Raw genomic sequence first — 20627 nt, 5'->3', positions numbered from 1 at the left:
TATTTGCATTCCCTGCTTTAAAAACCCCAGAAGAAGTTGGGAAATAGGTAGCCACAAAAGGAAGAGCAAGCAAATGAGTATAATCCTGTAAGGAAAAAAAAAAAATGCTGAAAAAGCAAGAAGCACCCTATCAGGCAACTAGAAGAGAAAGTACTATGTGGGAAAATTCATCTTATCTTATTTGTGAGTATGTAGTGGAGTTTGATGAGAATTTTTTTTTTTTTTTGCTTTTGCTTATATAAGTTATATATGTTCAAAAGAATCTGATTGTAGCTTATAGGGAAGCAAAAATACATATCTCTAGAGTCTTCTTTCTTGGCCTCCTCCTTCTTCAAGAAAGACTTTTATTCTTGTTGGGAGAGGAAGGAGAAAGTTGACGCCAGAGGCTAGCTACTTTCTTCAGAGAAAGGAGGTACCAGGCTAGAATTGTATCTATTTACTCCCTTAAATATTGTTAATCTAGAGAAAATAATTTTAGTTTCAATCTGTATTCCTATACTTAAATGGGAAAGGAAGATGCTAAGCTTTATATCAAAATAGAAATCAGAAAAAAAGCGTACATAAGAGATATCACATAATACACAATGAGTTCTCCCATTAGGAGTGAGAAAATTCAACTCAACTAAGAGAGAAGGTCTCAGATCTCACCCCCAAAGTCTCTAATGTCATAAACTGGGATTAGGAATGCTATTAAAGTGCCAGATCCTTAACATGTCAATGTCTTTCTTCTTAAGTCTAGCTCCCATCAAGGACCTGCAGAAAAGGTTGGAACTACATGTCTTCTTTCTCCAGGGTAGAAGCCAGTACCCCAATCTCTCTTCTACCCAGCTCTCACCAACTCTGTCCTTCACCAAATCAATCTCTACCAATGAGGAGAGGTTTATGTCAATGATCCTTTGATTCATAGATTAAAACAGAAAAACAGATTATTTCAAAAAGATCAAATAGAATGAATTCTCACAGCTCCTGAAGGAGGCCACTAAACCTGTGGCTGTGGGATTGGAAAGAATGAAGAGATTAGAGACATTCTGGTCCAACTGTTCTATAGCTGGTTCCATTTCCTGGACATAGGAATAACTACCTCCTCAAAAAGAGATCTGTGCATCATTGAACAAGTGGAGGAAAGATCAATAGTGGTTAATGAGCCCTGCATTTATATCTCTCTGGAAATTTATATCTCAAAGGTCTCTAAACCACTTGAATGGTTCAAGTCTCTATTTGGGGTAAAAAGTCCACTGGAAACAAACAAACAAAAAATAGCATGTTTGTTCTATATGTTTTGGAGAAAGAAATTCCTACTTTCATCTATAAATTAAACTTGTTCTTTATTTTATACCATGTGAAATTGAGAGCTGATTGTCACCCTTTATGGGCTAGCATACACTGACATTCTCATGTCATGTGCTACTCTGGTAGCAATACAATACTTCAATGAAGTTCTCAATGTTCATCTGGATAAAGGTATTTGAACCAGAGAGAAGAGTTTTTCATAATGAGGAAGATCCTCTAACACAGTAATCATATACCTTTAGAAAGTCTTTCATTCTATTCTTTCCTGTCTATTTCTACAGGTTTTTTTTTTTTTTTTTCTGTAGATCAGGCTATTATCTCTCATGTAGACTGTTATGATAGTCTCTTAATGCAAATGTCTGCCTCATGTCCATCTCTTTTCCATCCTAACCTGCATACAGCTGCCAAAATAATCTTCATAAAATAGTTAGATAGTATAATTTCACTCATCAAAATCCTTCAATAACTTTCCATTGTCTAAAAAGTAAAAATCAAACTTTTATCATGATATTTGGAGCCCAGATCTAGGCTTAATCTGTTATATCTCCCACCACTATGTTTGTAGAAATCTATACTTTAGATAAATTAGAAAACTCAATACATCTTACACTATAAATGCTATAAACTTTGGTATTTGTTAGTCTCTCTGCTTCAAATATCTTTCCCTCCTACATATTCTTCAAAGGCTATTTCAAATAATGCCACATTCTCCAGTGGATCCCAGCCTCCCTAATTCCCCTAACAAGAACTGAACTCTCCTCCTATGAACACCATAGTACTTTGTCCATATTTCTTTAAGAACACTTCTTCCTTATATTAGAGTTATTCCTTTATTCTTTCTTCAACTAATGAATTATGAACTCCTTGAATGCAGAAGCCACATTTTATTAACTTTGCAAAATTAATGAATCCCCCTAAATTCAACACAATGTTTTACATGTCATAGATTCTCTGAAGTCTTTTTTTTTTTTAACTGAATTAAATTGAATTCAAAGGGCAGCATTGAAAAAAGAGTAGCATCAGGATTTTGGATCAATTAGCAGAGACTCCATAGCTGTTTTCTAATATTTTTTTCAACTTCATTATTTCCTCAACTTCCTATGAAGCTTACCGATGCTAGCAAGTAGTAAAGAATAGAAATTTTCATAAAATCACAGAACATAAAACTGGAAGGGATCTTAATTATCATTCATCTTAACTTTTTTTTAATTGTATACTTCAAAAATAAAAACTTTTGAGCCTGTCCGTATGGCTAAATTGTGTATTTATAAATTTTATATATGTAATTATATCTTAATAATTATGTGCATAATAAATTTACATAAAAATATGAAAGCTTAAATAATGAAATTAAGATGAAATAATTTTTGATCATAGAATCAATAGGGAGCCACTAGACTTATTGAGTTTGGGACTGATATGATCAGATTTATGCTTTAGAAAGAGCCATGATGATAGTTATGCACAAGATGGATTAGAGAGGGAGATGTTTGAAGCAAGGAGACCAATAGGAGGCTAATGCAATGGTCCAGGTATGAAGCGATAAGGTTCTCAACTAGGATGGTGACTGTGTGAATAAAGTAAGAGGGAAACATTTGAGAGATGTTGTGAAATTAGAAATAAGATTTGATAACTGAAAATGAGGTCGTGAAGAAGTAACTGTGAACCAAGATGACTAGATACATGACAGCTAGTTTGACTATAATAGGAAATTCTAGAAAAGAAGTGACTTTGGATGTGTGTGGGGGGGAGATAATATAATGAGATCTGCAATGCAGGTTTGAACTCATCTAGGCTTGTTCATCCTGTCTTGCTAACTTTGTCCAACTCCAAGCAAAAAGTGGCAGACAGAGTATTTACAGGTCATTGCTCCAAAATATAGAATTTTCCCTTGAAAAAGATGGGGGTGTTTGAATAAGAGGGTACCAGTGATATGTGCCCATCTATGGCTTGGGATATCTGGGCACATTGTAAATCTTTGGAGGAGCTAGTGCCTAGCTCAGAAAAGGAGAGGTTTGGAGTTGTAAAGAAAATGGGAGAAAGTATAATGAAGACGTAGAAGGGATAGTTGTTCTACAGACATGTCCCACAAGTCTTTAGTGCTTTTTTCTCAGGATTCTTTTCCTCCTATTCTCCATAGATTCATACCAGGAGATTCAGGGAACACAAGAGGCCACTTAGTCAAACCTCCTAAGCTTTCTGAACGACAAAACAAAGCACAAGATCACATAAATGATAATTATCAGGGTTGGGATTTAAGTACAGATCTTATTCCTCTATAAGCAATATTTTTTGTTTTGTTTTGTTTTGTTTTTTCCCATTGTACCACATTTCTACCATAGACCTTTCTACCAACTAGCACCATGGGGCAGCTTAAGCATTGTGCAATCAAATCATCCAGGATTAGTCAAAATCTCCAGAATGAAAGTGGAAAAGGGTAGGGCATATAAGAGACATCAAGGGGAAAGAAAGGAGAGAATTACTAATAGGACAGAAAAGAGAGAGAGAGAGATGTCTAGGGAGGAACCCCAAACAGGTAAGAGGATTTCTATTTCCTAGTTGGGCAGACTTTTATGTAAAGGACAGACTGACCTTAAAAAACTCATGATTTGGAATAGTCCAAGTGTTACTCAAATTGTAAGAATCAAATGGTTTTGACTCTAGAATACTCTTTTCAACCTTTTGGATCTTCTGAGAACTTAAATATTGGCACTGGGTTAATTTCACAACAAAATAGTATTTATAGTTTCTAAGAAAGGGGGCTTTCAAATCATCTTGGATAATGAAAGACTCTAGAAAATCACATTTGTTAAGTAAAATATAAATGTATCACAATCTGAGAAGCATTCCATCTAACTGGTTGGGTTTTTTTAATGAAAAATATGCTTAGCAAAACATGCTTTCTATTTGAATAGACTCTAAATAGTCCAAAATATTCAACTTGCCCTACTTTACCATCATTCTATTATTACCTAACTAACATGCGGTAGCTTTATTGATCTGGAACAATTCAAACCATAACTTTCAGTCAAAGTAAATAGGAGCCTTTACTTTTCGCCCACTCCATTATAAGCAGAGATATTAAACTTCTGAAGTACAGCAAAAGTTATGCTACATAGAAAAACTGAGATTATTATATTGTTCAAAAGTTATTGATGGATCAGTTCTCCTGCTATCAACTGGATAGAAGATAAATGGATCACCTTCTTCCATTGGTAAGTTCTCCTCATATGCTTCACTCTTTAGACTTTGACACCCTTCTCCAACACCTTGATCTCCTTTTTTCAGTTCCCTTTTATATGTCTTCCCCTTTTAGAATGCAAGAACATCTTTCTTTTAACATGTATTTATATTTCCAGTACTTAATACAATGCCTAGCACATTGCAAGTGTTTAATAAATGCTTGTTAACTTGATCCAATCCAAGCTTGAATTCTACCTCAAATATAGAATTGTATGACAGAGTCAAGATATTTAAACTCTTTCAGCCTTATTTCCATCAATATTTATTAAGCATTTGTTATGTACCAATTACTGTACTAAGTTCTAGGGATACAAAAAAGAAGAAAAGACAGCCGTCAGTCTAATGAGGGAGACATATAAAAACTTCCCTCACAGAGTTATTGTCAGAATCATGAGATAACAAATAGGAAGTTTTGTAAGCCTCAAAGCATGATAGAAATACTAGCTGTTAGCAGATACCTAAGCCAGCACTTTAAATGGAATAGCCAGAGTGCAAAATAGATCTGAGTTAATGTTACTTTTTCTGAGCACAAGAAAATTGCTCTGCCCCATTCTCTCCTGCTTTCCCCTCTCCCCTGCCTTATTTATTTTCTCTTCTCTCATTGCCCCCTATTCTTCCACTTTATATTGGGCTGTAAAGAAGATGGACAGGGGCAGCTAGGTGGCGCAGTGGATAGAGCACCAGCCTTGAATTCAGGAGGACCCGAGTTCAAATATGGTCTCAGACACTTAACACTTCCTAGCTGTGTGACCCTGGGCAAGTCACTTAACCCCATCCTCAAAAAAAAAAAAAAAAAAAAGAAGAAGAAGATGGACAAAGAAATCATCCTTCCTATTTCTATTTTTTCACCTTATTTCCAGTCTTGATTAGTAACTAAAGAAGTAAAAAAAAAAAAAAGGGGGGGGGAGAATAAACTTTGAGTGATAGTTTTTCATGAAATATCCCACACAAGTAGTATTAAAGTAACATTACAGTCTTACAAATTTTCAAAATTTGATATTTGTGTCAGCTTTTCCAATTTAGACAGATGCTAATGTTTTATCTTCAATTTTGGTTTCTATAGATTTAAGGGACTATTAAATCGATGTTCTAACCCATCTGATTGTTTCCTTTCTTCCATGGGAACCAGACAGCTGTCAATTATATAACACTATAGAAAGTTTCTGAGATAAAAAAAATAAGCATCTGCAAGCTAAAAAGAGACTCAGAACAGTTTGGTAGTTTAGGCTTTTTCTCCAAAAACTGTCAGACTAAACTAACCACAAAAGAAAATGATGTAGTGTAGACAGAATTCCCACTTATCATAGTTTTTTGTAAGATTCCTCTATTTTTGGCTGACAGGCACAATTGCTTTGTAAACTCATAATTCTTGGATAGTTCTTGACCTGGGGCCTCAAAAAGATGATAAAAATGAATCCCTGAATGAGTAAAAACTACATTTAATAGGCTTAATTAAATGCTCTCTTTCAGAGTCAGTTGAATACTATGAGTGCAAGGTACAGGATGATTGAATCAGCAAAATCCTCTGGGAAAATGGTACATTTTTATGGGGGCACAGGTGACAGAGGAGTAAATGGCACAGCAAAAACAGAACCCCCAACATTGATTCCAAATTCTAAATATTCTGTCATCAGCTTCAGGTTCCTCTCCATTTTGTAATTTGGTGAGAATGCCCTCCTTGGAGGGTTTATCCCAAGGGCTATACTGCAGTCAGCTCTAACCAGATGAAGGGAAATAATTGTTCAATTTTCAGTGTGAGTGTTTATACCTTAGAAATCAACACCCTAACATGAATACATCGTTAGTGGAGTTGTGAATTTATCATACTACTCTGTAGAACAATTTGGAACAGTGCCCAAAAGGCTATCAAACTGTGATCCAGCATTGTCTGTACTGGGCCTGTATCCCAAAGAGATCATTAAAAAGGGGAAAGAGGGGAGGATTCTGGGAAGATGGTGAAGTAGATTGGCAAATTTTAAGCTCTCCTGATTCCCCACTCCCCCCAATAGAAAAATTTGTGCCTCAGGGCGAACATAGACTGGTGAAAAATCAAAAAGACTTGGGGCAGAACAAGGATCCTTCTGATACAATCTGAGAAAATCTGAAGAAAGATCTTAAGCTGGGGATTAGCCTGTCTGAAAAACAGACATCTCTGGGCTAGCTGTGCAAAAACATCAAGTAGAGAACCCTGGGGCTAGCTTGGTGTGACTGCAGCCTCAGCAGGAACCACAAAGAATTTCACCTCCCAGACTGTGGAGTTGGGGTTTGAATCTGGGAAAACAGGCCCAGCTGTGCTGCTGAGATGCAACCCTGGACTAGGTGAGTACAGAGGCAATGGGGCAGGGACACTACTGGCTGCGGGCACTTGAAGGAAAGTGAAGCTCTTGGTTTGAGATTCCTGGTCAGAGTGAAAAGCTGAAAGGAAGCTTGAGGCACCATCCTCCCCCCCCAATTAGAAGTGCTTACAATAATATCTCTTATTTTGAAAAAATAAAATGAACAGCAAAGAAGAAAGAGCTCCACCATTGAAACATATGGGAACAGAGAAGACTGGGATTCATATTCAGAGGAGGACACTTTAGTTAAAAAAAATCTCGTTTACCCCAGAGAATAATATGAAATGGCTCCCTTCCCAGAGAGAATGTGCAGAAAAACTCAAAAAAGAATCTAAAAGTCAAATGACAGACATTGAGGGGAAAAAAAATAAAAACAAGAACTATCCAAGAAAAACAAGATTATGAAAAAAAATTAACCAACTAGAAAAGGAGGTACAGAGTCTCAAAGATGAAAATGATTCTTTGAAAATTAGAATTGGACAATGAGAAGCCAGTGAAGCTATGAAAGACCAAGAAATTAAAAAAAAAAAAAAAAAAGAATGAGAAAATAAAACACAATGTGAAACATCTTATAAGAAAAATGACAGATCTGGAGAAGAGATCAAGAAGAGAAAACATAAGAATAATTGGACTGCCAAAAAGTTGTGACTAAAAAGAGAAGCTTGACACAATAATATGTAGGAAATAATCCAAGAAAATCATCCTAGAGTGATAGAATATGAGGGTAAAGTAGAAGTAGAAAAAATCCACCAATCACCACCTCAAAGAATTCTTGAAACCCCCAGATCAAAGAGAAAAATTTTCAAGAAACAAGAAAAAAACAAACACTGGAACTACAATTGGAATTGCACAAAACATCAACAGCTAAAATAAAAGACCACAAGTCCTGGAATCATATCTACTGACAATCAAAATAACTAAGCTTGTGGCCAAAAATATCATATCCAGCAAAATTATCTGTAATTTTGAATGAGAAAAAATGGACATTCAACAAACTTGCTGTTTTTCAGGACTTTCTATCAACTAAACCAAACAAAAAATTTAACATATAAGAACCAAGATCAATTTTAAGGAATTCAACATAGAGAAAGTTTAAACATGGTCAAATTGTTTATTTTCTTACATGGGAAATGTATGCTATATATTTAAGATTTACATCAACAACAGGGTAGCTCAAAAGAAAGATTGGCAGAGTTAAAGTAAAAATGGTAATCATGTTATGCAAATGAGGTGCAGAGGAAGAACAAAGGCATTAGAGGGAGGAGGAAGGCTCATGGTTCTGAAAACCTACTCACTTTGGGAATGAGCTCAATAGGCAACACTATATATATATAATATATTATATATATCCCATGGAAGGTACAGCACCCTCCAAAATCTATAAAGAAATAAGGAAAAAGGGATGGGCAGAAGGGGAAGTAAAGGGTGAGAAAAGAAAATAAGGGAGGGATCTTTGGGTGGGGAGAGGTTAAGTAATAGCAAGACAAGTTACAGAGCAGAATTTAATTAAAGAGTAAGCAAGAATAGGAAAGACATGTGTGCATATATGGGGGGGGGCGAGTGTCTGTATATATGTATATCTGCTTATGTATACATAAATATATCTTCTTAACTATAGCTTGCTTAACAATAGCAAAGGTATGAGGGTATGGGTGGGGATGAAAGGGGCAGAAGAATAAAGTAAGATATACAGCAGAGAACCAAAGAAAAATTTACAAGGAAGCAAAGAAAAAATGGACATTCATGAATATAATTTATTCTACTAATACACATATGTTCTTGATCTGGTCATTTATTGTTAAATATTTTGAATTCTCCCTAATGTTCTGCTGGGCACATGAAAATCTTCTCTTTTGTTTTGCTTTATTTTACTTTATATTCCTTTTCTGATTTTCTTTTTTTCTTACTCTATTTTTTCAAATAAATAATTTTTTAAAAAATAAAAATAAATAAAGGGAAAAAGACCCACATGTGCAAAAATATTTGAAGCAATCTTTTTGTAGTGGCAAGGAACTGAAAACTGAGCAGATGCCCATCAATTGGAGAATGGCTGAATGAGTTATTGCAGGGGTCCTCAAACTACGGCCCGTGGACCACATGCAGCCCCCTGAGGATGTTTATGCTGCCCACCTGGTTATGGCAAAATCAGACCGGAAGTGACATTTGACCTAAACTTGCATTAGCAACTCACACTTCCGGCACTGGGCTGAGGCGGTGGAGACAGAATGTGAGGTGATACCGAGGTGAGGTGAGTTCCCAGGCAGGGGTGGATGGTGTGGGGAAGGGAGAGAGATGCAGAAGACGGAAAACTGACAGCCCTCAGCCTTGTAAAATAACGGAAGCCACCACAACAGACAGGCGCAAGGGATGTACAGTGCATGCTGCGCATGTCATGGCTACTGCCGGGGGAATAGATGGGCTATGTCTGGTGGGCAGGTATAGTAACAGTTAGTACTACAAGTCCCAGCTTGACTCTATCATTGTCATTATGCTATAATGACAATGTAATAGATTCCTCTCTAGCACATGTTGCAGTACTGACTGCTATTGTCACCCAGAGTGAGGCTCCTGGTACCAGGCCGTGGCCCTGTATCCATAGTGACCTCATGTCTGGCTGTTGTGGTCATCAGTTTTATCATTGTGTGTATGTTCTGTAGTTTCATAAAGAGATGGAATATTGGGGCAGCTAGGTGGTGCAGTGGATAGAGCACCACCCTTGAATTCAGGAGGACCCGAGTTCTAATCTGGTCTCAGACACTTAACACTTCCTAGCTGTGTGATCCTGGGCAGGTCACTTAACCCCAGCCTCAAAAAAAAAAAAAAAAAAAAAAAAAAAAAAAAAAAAAGAGATGGAATATTGCTAACATATGTCATCACCTTATAATCACTGGGGGTCTGGCCTTAGTGCCCCCCACTTATCCTGAGTATGAGGGGGTGCAGAGCTGGTGTACTGCTTCTTCCCCCTCCAGATTCTTAAGGTTCCCATACACTTGTGCAGCTTCTAGTCACATGATGACCTCCCCCGGAAGCCCCAATGTATGATTTGTCACTGAAGCTCATTCTGCACATACAATATATAGCACAGTTATATACATATATGCACAGTCTTGCCCGTGATTATGACAAATTACAAGTGCAGCACATACAATCATGCAGCGCGGGATCATGAGAACTGATCCCAGGATTCAGAGGAAGTCAGGGCATTTGGGAGGGCCGCCTGAGCGGTGACTTGTGTGCAGTGAAGGTCTGAAGCGGGAGAGAGAGTGCGGGAAACAGAGGCATCACAGCGCAGAGGCAGCTGGAGGAAGTTGGGCATTGCAGTCTGCATGTCTCTGTGTGGGCAAAGTTATTGCTGGTATATATATTTTTAGCAAAATATATATATATATATGTATGTATGTATGTATGTATTTTACTAATAGCAATTTGGAATCCTTTAGAAATAATGATGTCAAGAAAAGAAAAATTGACTTGGAGTGTAGGATATTCAAAAAATAGTGGACTTATGATTACTTTTTCATGCAGTACAAGGAAAGAGCTGTATGTCTGATAGGCCAGAATATAGTGTCTATGTTCAAAGAATATAATTTGCATCAACTCTATGAAACTCAATATAAAGATAAATATGATTGTTTGGTTGGAAAAGTGAGAAAAGATAAAATATTAAAACTGAAAAATGCATTGACAACTCAGCAAAATATTTTGTGAAGCAGAAGCAGAAGCAGCTAAATATTTCATCACTGCGAGCAAGTTTTCAAGTTGCCAAGCTAATAGCACGCACTGGCAGACCATTTGTGGAGAGAGAATTTGTTAAAGAATGCCTTCTTTCTGTGGCCAAAGAGATGTGTCCAGAGAAGGCGATTTATTTAGTACAGTGAGTCTTTCAGGACCTACAATTACACAGAGGATTGAAGAAATGGGAGACAATCTGCATCAGCATTTGCAAAACTCCAAAAAAATTTTCATATTTTTTCCTTGGCACTTGACGAAAGTAATGATGTTTGTGATTCTGCACAACTTCTAATTTTTATTCGTGGGACGAATGATTATTTTGAAGTCATAGAAGAGCTTGCTGCACTGCAAAGCATCAAAGGAACAACTACAGGAGAGGATATCTATGAAAAGATTTCCCAAACTATGAGTGGTTTAGAGCTGGACTGGGCTAAACTAGCCAGCGTGACAACTGATGGTCTCCCTAGCATGGTGGGGTCTAAGAAAAGAGTAATTGATCACATTAACCAAGAGATGGACAAATATGACCATTCTCATCCAATAGCCATACACTGCCTCATCCACCAACAAGCACTATGTAGTAAATCACTGAAGTGGGACTCTGTTATGAAAATTGTGGTATTTTGTGTTAACTTCATTAGCGCTAATGCAATAAATCATAGACAATTTCAGGAATTTCTGTCTGAGCTAAATGTTGAGTATGAAGATGTTCTGCATCATACAGAAGTCCATTGGCTGAGACGAGGGAGAGTTTTGAAACATTTCTGACTTACTTCCACAGATTACAACTTTTCTGCTTTCAAAAACAAAGAAGTACCAGAGCTCAATGATGCAGAATGGAAATGGCACCTTGCCTTTCTGACAGGTGTAACAGAGCTACTCAACAATTTCAATATGCAACTTCAAGGAAAGGGGAAGCTCATCTGTGATATGAAATCACATGTCAAAGCATTTGAAGTAAAATTAGGCCTCCTCATCAAACAAGTGAAGGAGGAAAACTTCTGCCATCTCCCCACAACTCAAAATATGTTAGCAGAAAAACCGCTCATTGCATTCCCAAACAAAACATGTGTGGATTCATTGGAAAAATTGCAAAAGGAGTTCCAATTTAGATTTAAAGAGCTTCATTTCCATAAACAGGACATACAACTTTTCCGTAACCCATTTTCTATTGACATTGAAAATGTGGATACAATTTACCAAATGGAACTGGCAGAACTACAGAATTGTAACTCTCTGAAAGACTCATTCAAGTCAAGCAGCCTTTATAATTTCTATGCATCTCTCCCTTCTGAGACATATCCTCATCTCAGGAACCATGCACTCAAAATGGCAACCATCTTTGACAGCACTTATGTCTGTGAGAAGATTTTTTTCTAGAATGAAATATCTGAAATCTCCAATCAGATCAAGACTAACAGATGCATACTTGCATCACTTGTTACGACTAGCAGTGACAAATATGGAACCAGACATTGACCATCTCATTAGCCAAAAGCAGGCCCATAGTTCCCATTGAAATACTGGAAAGTTTGTTGATTTAACTTTACTTAATTTTAAATATTGTATTTGTTCCCATTTTTTTCTTCATTTCAAAATAAGATATATGCAGCGTGCATAGGAATTTATTCATAGTTTTTGTTTTTACTATAGTCCGGCCCTCCAACAGTCTGAGGAACAGTGAACTGGCCCCCTATTTTAAAAGTTTGAGGACCACTGAGTTATTGTATATGAATGTTATGGAATCTTAATGTTCTATAAAAAAATGATCAGCAGGATGACTTCAAAAAGGCCTGGAGAGACTTGAATGAACTGATGCTAAGTTAAGTGAGTAGAACCAAGAGAACATTGTACGCAACAATAAGATTTATGCATTGATCCATTCTGATGGGCGTGGCTCTTTTCAATAATAAGGAGATTCAGGCCAATTCCAATAGACTTGTGATGGAAAGAGTCATCTGCACCCGGAAAGAGGATTATAGAGACTGAATGTGAATCACAACAAAGTATTTTCAATTTTTTTCTTGGTATTTTGCTTGTTTGGAGAGGTTTTTTCTCATTAATTTTTCCTTTTTGATCTGATTTTTTTTGTGCAGCATGATAATTGTGGAAATATGTATAGAAGAATTGCACGTTTAACATATATTGGATTATTTGCTGGCTAGGGGGAGAGGCTGGGGAGAAGGAAGGGAGAAAAAATTTGGAACACAAGATTTTGCAAGGGTAAATGTAGAAAATTAACTTTGCATATATTTTGAAAATAAAGTGCTATTATTAAAAAAAAGAAAAAGAAATCAGCACCTACAAATCAGGGCTTAATTTATTGTTTTGTTGATTGTCTAGACTTAAGACAGTGATCAAAAATATTAACAATATAGATTAAACCTAAAAGGAGCTTCAGTCAGCTGAATCAACTTGCAGTGTCTTCACTGCCTGTTCTTCTGGAATATCCTTCTTCTGCCAAGTTGAAGTCTTTTGTTAACTATATAATGATGTGAGTGACTCCTTTTGTTCCAGAACCAAACCTAAATTACCAAGATCCTAATCTGAGATAGAACCAGCCCAGAACAGGTTTTTGAGATGAAAATCAATATTGAATACTGTCACTCAGTGGTATAAGTAGTGATTTTAATATTTAGATCAAGAGGGGAAGGAAGTAAAAAGTTGGGTCATTTGGGGTAAGATCTCTTTGGGGGGGGAGGATACAGTGAAGTTTCTAAACTGATTAAGTACATTCCTGGATAGTACTGTGGACCTCCTCTAGATTTTTATACCCCCAGGACAAAACTCCAGCCACTATTTCCCTAGGTTAGTTCTATTATTATTGTTTAGAAATAAAATATCATGTAACAAAGGAGAAACAGTCCCATTTCTCCAAAGTTATTAGATAAACAAACATGTTTATTTCCTTATTGATAGAAAACTAGCCTTGGGTTTCATACATATTTTTGAAGCAGGAAAACAAGATATCCTGATATCTGCCAGGATACCTCAAAATTACTCTACACATCAAAGGTGTCATATGGAATATATATTGCATCTTTTAAATTTCTCAGCTTTTTATTTATCTGGCATCTAATAGGTAGTTAGCTATCAGATTCCAAGCTCTTTGAGGGCAAGAGTATCATTTCACCTTTGTTGCCCCAGAACTTAGAACATTGTCTCACATATACGTCAATGATCCATGACTTCACTCATTCATCAATAGATATAGGAGACCTTCAGTACTTTAGAAAACCATCTTCAAGAGTTCCTAGAAGCTGAAAACATTATTAACTTGACAACTAATGAACCTCTCTAATTTTAGCTACTTGGTACCCAAGAGGAAGACATGCACTAGGCTAACCAGTTGGTATGTTCTGTTAGAACTTACTCTTGTGGCATAATCCTTGAGGATCTTGAGTCACATCCATTTCAAAATGGGAAATTAGAGTTGCGCTTGAATAAGAAAGTGTGACATTTAATTTCAGTGATAGTTATGTGGTCTACTAATATCACTTGAAAATCACATGTGAAAATCACACATTTCAAATCACACAATTATTATTGTTGTGTCATTTTCAATTGTGTCTGACTCTTTGTGACTCTGGTGGTATGTTTTTGTTTTATTTTGTTGGAGGAGTGCGTCATTTCTTCTCTAAATCATTTTACAAATGAGGAAACTGGGGCAAGGATTGCTCAGATTCACACAACAAGAAAGTATCTAAGGTCAGATTTGCACTCGGGAAGATAAAGACTCATAGAATCTTAAAAAATGTTAAATGAATTCTTCATTCATAATGTAGAACTTTAGAAATCTAAATGGTGACTGTTTTCATGTTAATAGCTGCTATGATGAAAGACAAAGTGACTATGCAGATGAATTGATTGTCCCCGGTTTTCCCTCTGTCCTGGACTAGGCCAGACTTTAAGAGGATATGATTCAGGATAGTTTCCTCACAATTTATGCAGTCATATTATTATTTTAAAAATAATTGTAATAATTTTAGCATTTATTTATCACTTTAAGTACTTTGTAGCACTTAACTTTAGGTATTAAAAATACTTTATATGTTATTACATTTAATCCTCTCAACAGCTCTGCAAGGTAGGTGATATAATTATTACTATTTTATAAATGAGGAAACTGAGTTTGAGAGGCCAAGTGAACTTTCCCAGGATCATATGGTTAGTAAATGCCTGAAGCAGAATTTGAATTCAGACCTTCCTGACTGAAGCTCAACGTGCCATCTACTAAGCCACCTAATTGTCATATGTTCAATATTGGAAAGAAATTAAATACCAGTGGGTCATTGAACAATTAACAATATTTTTTTGATTATACAAAAGGAATGATATTTAAAAGAGATATGCATTTATGCCCCATGTTAGTCCAGCTGAGAGATGCTCCCCTCAATGTTGTCTATGGTAATCCTCCAGAAAAGCATCAAATAGCACCTGAAGATGCCTTGTAGCCTTTTTGTATTTAGACTAAGCTAGAGTTATTGTGGTTATTTTAGTTACCTGATCAAGTCAAGTATCAAAATTAGTTTTAATACCTTTTGTTTGGCTAGGGAAGGGAGAGCACAAAGGAGATGGTAAGAGGAGATCAAATATTGTTACCACTATAAGTTATTTCTATAATCAAGAACTGACTTTTAAAATTTTTTATTTTGTTCTTATAGAATTAAAACAAGCATTCTCATAACATAGTACAATAAAAAGATTATTGCACATAAAACTGCAAATCTACTATGCACAATTTGCTATTCCTTTCAAATATACAACAATATTATCACATAAATTTCTTTTGTCTTCCTTGTGTTTCTCTTCCCTTCTCTTTCTCCACCATATAGATTGCTTTCATTAGACACAAATAGAAGTGTGTGTGTATATGTGTGTGTGTTTGTGTGTATAAGTGAAATTATTCTATACATCTATTTATTAGTTCTCTCTCTGGATGCAAATAGCATCTTCATATGTCCTTTATAGTTAATCTGGGTATTTATAATAGACAAAAAGAACTGACGATGAGTTATTGAGCAGAGGCATGATATCAGCAGAGCAGAGGATTCAGGGCTGGGGGATGATGGTGCAGCAATATAGTTGAAAAGCACTATACACCAAAACTCACAGAGATAACAACAACTCAATTTAATAGGTATTTGCTGAACTAGAACTGTGTTAGTCTCTATGTTGGTACAATACACTAGGCACAAGATTTAGAGCTTAGAAAACCTTGATTCAAATCCTAAATCTGACAGCTCCTACTTACATGTCCTTGGCAAAGCATTTAACTTCTCTGAGACTTTGTCTTTTGGGTACTAGATGCCACAGTGGATACAGCAGAGGACTTGGAATCAGGAATATCTCATGAGTTCAAATCCAGCCTTAGATGCTTATTAGCTGTGTGACTAGGCAAGTCACTTAACCCTGTTTGCTTCAGTTTCCTCATCTGTAAACTAAGCTAGAAAAGGAAATGGCAAAATCTTCCAGTATCTTTGCCAAGAAAATCCCAAGTGGAGTCTCAAAACAACAATAAAGTGACAACTGGACCAAATGACATAAAATTCCCCTTCATGTTTGAACTTTTAATTAAAAGACTCCAAAAGAAGAATATTGTTGGTTTTGTGTCACCTGTGACCATGCCTGCAAGTAAGATTGTAGAAGAATAAAGTCTATAGCTTTTGATGACTCTTCTCCACTCAACATTTAATAACTAAGAAGTATCTGACTGAACAAAACCATTTCCTAGTCTCTAAATCAACACCTTTGCTTTGGCATCACCTGCAGTGAGAAGTATATCTTTTTTAGAGAGTTTAAAAGAAAAGGGAAAGGTGTTGTTAGAATAGTCAAGGGAGTCTTTAACCACTGCAGATATAAGCAATGGCTACATTCCAATTGGAATGAATGTCCCATCTTGTCAGCAAAGACAGGAAACCTTATATTTTTTTAAATGATGCTACACTTGGAATAGTGGGGGGGGGGGTTTTGTTCATGTTGGGCTATAACATAGCATGGTCTGGGAGCTTTTTGCTCTTTTATTTTTATAATCTAATTCTTTTGCAACATAAAAGTTTACCTGTGAACATTTGAGAGACACAGCTTATGTTTTACAACAAATACAAAGTATAAGGGGGGGTGGACTATTTGGCACTAAAATGAAATTTTAGAAATTTTTCCACATAGGTAAAGATTCCTATTATTATTTTCTTGTTAGCTATTTTTAAATTTCCCTACTATTTCTAACAAATAGCTATGTGTTATATACATAGACACATACATGTATATATGTGATATATTTGCATGTTTACATATGTTTATCAACTATTATACTTATCTCTGTAAAATTACTAAATTTTCTATTGGTTTAATTTATTGATTTCTAAAATTATATATAATTAATAATACCTATTGACAATGTACTGGCTTCCAATTTTTTTTCTTTTTTTAATAGTATTTTATTTTTCCAAATACATGCAAAAATAGTTTCCAGCATTCACCTTTGCAAAAGCTTGTATTTCCAAATTTTTCTCCATCTCCTCCCCTTTTCCCCTTCCCCAAGACAGCAAGCAATCCAATATAGGTTAAACATGTACAGCTCTTATAAACATATTTCCATATTCATCATGCTGTGTAAAAAGTGAAAAAAAAATCAGATCAAAAGGGAAAAAAAAATATAAGAAAGGAAAAAAAAACAACAAATAAACAACAACAAAATACTGCTTGAAAATACTGTTCGTTGATACACTTTGATTCTTTCACTGGATGTAAATAGCACATTGATTGAGAATACTGAGGGAAGAACAATTGTACTCAGAGATTACTAATTTTTTAAATTATTCCACTTTAATCTGAGAGTCTGTGATACAGTGTCATAGGACTCTGTCCTTAAGCCTTTTTCTATGTTGAACATTTTTGTTAATCAAATATATAATACATAAAACCAAATTATCATTTATGCAAATGTAGAAAAACTTGGGTGAAATAGTTGTTGTGACAGATGACTTGGTAGAATAGAGATTCAAAATAATTTAGACAAGCTAGAATACTGGACTGGCACAGACAATAACAGTGATGATAAATGCAAAGTCCTCCATTTAGAGTCACAGAAAACTTGCAGAACTATAGGGTAAACCTACAGTTTAGTTAACCATTAGTTTAATATGAGCCACAGAGAGGCATGACTATTGAAGAGGGCTGTTCAACTATAAGCTACGTTGATAGTAAAGCAGCCAAAGGAAATGCTGATTAATTTTATACTGCTCTAAATGATCAGTCTCTTATTCATCTGAAAGATAACATTTTAAGAGAAACACAAAAAATAAGAATGAGGAATAACTAAGATGATAAGAAGTGTGGAAACCACCTTATGAGAAATTTGAGGATATTTTACCTGGAAGACAGAAATTTAAAGGCATACTAGAACTTCAAATAGTAAATATTCATTTGAAGGACTGTTACAAAGTCAGGAATGTTCTTCTGTTATGTTGTTTCAAAAGTCAGAACTATAACAACTAGTTAAATAAACTCTAGCTTTTTTTTTCCACTCTAAGATTCTATGATTCTATGGTATGTAAGTATGAATAGTTTATGAAGGATCCCCAGTATTCAGAATCCTTGTACTACTCAAAGGATTTTCTGGAAATTTACACTAACTATAAATAAAATGAATGAAACAATCACTCCTAACAAATCAATTACATTCTAATGAGGGAGACAAAAAAGTACATAGCATGTAAACAAATATAAAGAGTACAAATCAGCACCAAATAAATAGTCATCTACAAAATAGTTTGAGGGGGAGAACACTACTAGTAGTGGAATACAAAAAAGCTGCATGACTTCTTGTCTTGAAAGAAAAGAGGGATTCCATGAGACAGAAATTCCAAGAAGGGAGAAATTGTTTCCTACATGAGATTTTCCATCTTACACAGGCTATCCACATGCTTGAACCGCACCCCTCCTTACATCTGCCTTTCTCAACCACAATTTCCTTCAAATCTCATGAGGACATTCTCTTCATCCTCCCCAGTTATTAAAGACCTCCCTCAAAAAATTAATTGCCTATATATATTACAGGTAGTTCTCTGTGCACATGCTGTTCTCCCTTCAAAAAAATGTAAGCAAATGAGTGTAAGGACTGTGCTTTTTTTTGACTTTCTATTTCTAGAGGTTAACACAAAATCTGGCACACAGTAGGCACTACACAAATGCTCATGGAATGAATGAATGCACTCTAGTGACAATGCTTAGCCTTCTTAAATGAGAGCTATTTGTGGAATTCAAAACCAACTAGCAAAAAAGCTTCCAAAGACTCAAGCCTGCTGTTTCTTTAGATTGCCCTGAGAATCAAATTGAGAAAATGAGTAACGACTTTTATCCTCCTTTACCTGAGAATGTGATTATTTGGAGAGGAAAATAACATGAATTTTAAACATGTTCAACTTGGCCACAGCACTCTCCTGACAAGTTTGCTTGACAGGCACCATATGTATTCATTGTCTTACTGCGGATTTCCTCATGGAAATCCCTGAGGACTGCTTTAAATTCTTTGAAGCCCTTCATTTGTGACCAGGAGAAGCCTAGCATGATGATCAATCATGACTTGTCACATTTTCCCACAGTCTAGTATAAAATCTCATGATAAAGAAGAAATTAACACATGTCACAACTGTAGCTTCTGTGTCACATTTAACTATGCATGATGATTGTAAGAAATTATTTCTACAACCTGGACTTAAGGTTCCATTTCTCTTTATGTCTGTATCAATATATGCATATATTCTTAGTATATTTGGAAACTGTCAGTGATGCAGATAGGTTTCTGTTAATGATCATAGTTCAAATTTCTATAATGTTCTAAGAGTTACAAAATACTTTCTCCACAGCAACCTTGTAAGTTAACTAGTTCATGCATTAATATTACTGTTTTATAGATGAGGAAACTGAGTTTCAAAGGAGAATGTGACATCATCATTATCATACTAAATTATACATCAGAAGCTCATTCTCTTTCATAAGCTAAAAGAAGACAAATTCCTTGTACTACAAATACAGACCACAAAAACATCCTTGAATATTTAGCAATTAAATAGCTCTGGAACTCAAATATTATCCCAAACAAAATTGTTACCCATAATTGCTGGGATATAACATTTGATTCATAAAAATTAAGGGAAAATATTTTACTATTAAATATTTAAAGCTACATGGAATGAAATGCTTTCAAAATATAGTCATCAGAAAAATGTGTGAATAGGATAACATACATATCCTTTACTACTTATATGATCCTAAACAGGTCATTTTCATCTGTTTGCCTCAGTTTCCTTATCTGCAAAATGGAGCTAATAAAAGCACCTACCTCCCAGAGTTATTGTAAAGACAAAATGAGATAATATTTGCAAAGCACTTTGCAAATTTAAAATGATAACTTTAAAACGTTAAATTAATGCTACCTATTATATTCATTGTCTTGTCTATCACTAAAGCTAGTCTAAAGATGCTTTCAGCTGGTCTAAAAATGGTTTCTGTAAGCTTAAAGAAGATGAGCCCACAATATTAATACAAAAAAGCAATTATTTTACCCAACTGTTTTATAATCTTTGGAATGTTAAATACATAAGAATTATTGCAGAACAAAAACTTCTCCTGGGGCTATTTCTATCTGAACTCCTTTGAAAAATATGAGGATTGAGAATAATAATAACTATAAGTAACATTTATATAATACTTTATGGTTAATAAGTAACATTTATGTAGTACTTTAAAGTTTGCCTAACACTTTCCATATCTCATTTCTACTGGATCTCAAACTATTCCTCTGAAGTATGTAGTACAAATGTTATCATCCCTCTTTTTCTGACCTGAGGAAACAGGGCAGAGACTTCCCATAAGCAAGTCATTCAACAGTATAGTTATATTAACAATACAGTTAGTAAGCATGAGGAGCACAAATTTAACCAAGGTCATACAGATTTCAAGTCCACATTCTCCCACCAAGCCACAATAGTGCCCCCATAAAATTTGAAAGTGTAATGTATA

This window comes from Sminthopsis crassicaudata, chromosome 3, assembly GCF_048593235.1.
Source record: "Sminthopsis crassicaudata isolate SCR6 chromosome 3, ASM4859323v1, whole genome shotgun sequence".
NCBI lineage: Eukaryota > Metazoa > Chordata > Mammalia > Dasyuromorphia > Dasyuridae > Sminthopsis > Sminthopsis crassicaudata.
The sequence above is the reverse complement of the archived record's forward strand: the minus strand, read 5'-3'. Positions refer to the sequence as shown.